At 38.0% G+C, this 2,800-nt stretch overlaps 1 long non-coding RNA gene across 1 annotated transcript in view; it reads right to left on the minus strand.

The window, feature by feature from the left end:
* LOC111259096 (uncharacterized) overlaps positions 1–597 on the minus strand; it is a 4,115-nt gene extending 3,518 nt beyond the window's left edge. The window contains exon 1 of the long non-coding RNA XR_002679418.2: positions 261–597. This is a non-coding gene — a long non-coding RNA (uncharacterized LOC111259096). The remainder of the gene's footprint in view (positions 1–260) is intronic.
* Positions 598–2,800: the final 2,203 nt, after the last annotated feature.

The raw sequence follows: 2,800 nt of genomic DNA on the forward strand, positions 1-2,800 counted from the left end.
ATCTAAACGGAGCCCTGTTCGTTACGGAAGAACGGCGTAGTAGGCAAACTGCTCATTTGAAAGTCGTTATTATCGACCATAGGACTATGAAGGCATAACTAAAGCGGTAAATGCTTCGCTGATGATTGCAGCCGCTCTATAGAAGTTTTTGGCAAATGAATTTCTAATTGTATCCTTTTGATATGTTTACCGTATAATGCCGCGGGATTGAAAGGCTATTATAGAGGCTTACCATCATACAGGCTAAAATGCATGCTTACCTGAAAAAATATTCGTCTGATTGGTAATCATTAATCAGCCATCACTGTGGGTTCCATATGCATAGATACCTCCTTTGAAATGAATTGAATGTAATAGCATTCCACACACTGGGATTTGTAACTTCATATAGATATTCCTCCTTTCTGCTTCAAGAACCTCCAATCAAATGAAAGGATCCTGTGCAGTGCCATTCTCGTACTGCACGCAGCACGAGATGCACGATTTAGTAGTTGTTGACTGCCGTTTGTTAATAGAAATGAGTTTTGGAGGATTTACATTGCATTCTGATAGTATAAGCCCTATAAAAAGTTTAGTGCATTCGGCTGTTTCGTTTATGTAAACAAACTTCCCGCGTCGTCTGCTTTTTCATGTATCATTAAGGACTTACCTCCTGCCTCAGGTTCCTGCAGCAAACCTTTCAGACGACACGGTAATCGTACAAGTAGCTATTAACCTTAATAATTCCCTATTTTTTAAGCCATTATTTTTCGTTAGTTTTTTTCATTTTTCTGGGTATTAATTTTCGAACGAACACAGGAATTTGAATTAGCGCGGCAACATCCTTGTTAGTTATGGTGATCAACACCGCCCAAATTAAACGTTGGCATTGGGACGTTTTTGTGTAAATATAGCTATATGTGGAACTTGCTCCTTGGCTAACAAAGCTGTTGGACGGAATGAGCGATTAGGACACGCCGTAAGACGAAGCTGTGCTTGAAAACATAAGTCGACTTAGTGCTCTCTATGTTTTAAAAAAACAATGATTGTAAATTCCGCCTATGTTTCTTGCAAAGATGTTCTCTGACAGGTTGCTTGAATGAGTAGATCTTCGTGTTCAATCTATCAGAATTTACTTAATACATTGTGAATTAATATGAGATTGTCTTCATTTATGTGCATTAAAAGAAGAAACAGCACTGGAACATAGAGTATTTTTTGTTTTAACTGATGAAGCCATGGCCACGTTCCCTCATATTGTCTTAATCTATTAGCAACGTAATATTCGTTTAGAGAATTCTAAATCCAATGCGTTGTTGTTCAAACGAAATACACACCCGTACCTGTGTGACTATCGATGTGATGAAGAATAGAATAGGGTTTAGCGGGTGTCAATTATTCCGAGCAACCTTAAACAATAAATTAATGTTTGCGGTTGCCGCTATCTATGTGAATTGTACTCTATTGGCCATTGGCGGTAATGATGATGAACTACGTTTAAGCTCGATTTTAATGACCGTAAGGCCTCATTTGGTGCTTGTGGACAGCTGTTTGTACCATCGGTCTCGTATGTATATATATATATATTCTACAAAGATTATCGTTGCCAGATTTATTATTCAGAGTCTTTTTTTGGTTGACCGTCAGCCTGGAGGGCTTAACGACCTTCAGCTTTAAAATCTTTTTCGACTTCACTATGATTGTGGAACGGCCTCTTAGCCCTGCAGCCTCCTTTTACGTGTCATCCTTTCATTGGCTTCGTCCTATTCACTTCGGTTCTATGTAGAAACTTTCTTGTGAGGAAGCTTTTGCAAAGGGAAAGTCGAGAACCTTTCCCCGCTACACCAGCTTGGTGTCTTAAAAAGCTTCCTTTGAAGCTTTGCTGCATTATAACCAGCGAGGGCCACCTAAAGTGCGATCGTCTCAAAGCTATTCTACTTTATTAAGTTGATAGACATAAGAGTGACTAGATGGTTTGGTTAGCCTATTATATTGTTATATTTTTTTACTAGGTAAATATCGGATAATATATTAACACAACGCACAAATAACCATTTTTTGTCCGCGCTCAATTTTATAGAAGAAACAAGGCTTGAGCTTGATTAGGATGTGATCCTTCCCGTAGGCGCAAGGGTATTCCGAGCACAGTATTTGTACAGACCCACATAAAATAGGCGACGTGGCAGCAAAAAACTAAATTATACGTATGATCCAGTTATATATTACGCATCACTCTATTTAAACGGTCTTCGGTTAGCTAGTGTGAGCTTTGTCAAAAAGGCAACAACTAAGACACTTTCATAGTCTAGCATAGGATAAATACATTGGAATATTTAATTACTGTTATTATTATTTGCTTGTTTTATACGGATGAATAGAATGCAGTAGGTTAGGAACAAAAGGGTAAAGTTACTCGTCGCTACATTACACAAACCAAATCGTAATACCTGAAATTTGTATAGAAAGGAACATTACGTTGTAGGTATATTTTTTCAATGTGATCTGTGTTGAGCTACAGTTAATCTTTGCTAAAGCTAAATGAAAAAACGTGAGATTCTTGTTACGAGGCCGTTTGCTTGTTTCGTTTATAGAAAACCAGTGACAACACAACTGCCTCCACTGGCTTTGTCTTCGCACGAAAGACTTTCACTAGCTTCTAGAAGAAAGTAATCTTTTTTGACCTTTACTCACTTATTGCTTACGATACTCATCATGCATTGTTCTTTAGCAAAAAAGAAGCAGTTAAACATCTTTCTATATCACAGCTCCTCTTTGCCCCTGAACTACACACAAGGTTACATGCTATCACAGTATATGTCCT

This window comes from Varroa jacobsoni, unplaced genomic scaffold (assembly GCF_002532875.2).
Source record: "Varroa jacobsoni isolate VJ856 unplaced genomic scaffold, vjacob_1.0 scaffold_293, whole genome shotgun sequence".
Taxonomy (NCBI): Eukaryota; Metazoa; Arthropoda; class Arachnida; order Mesostigmata; family Varroidae; genus Varroa; species Varroa jacobsoni.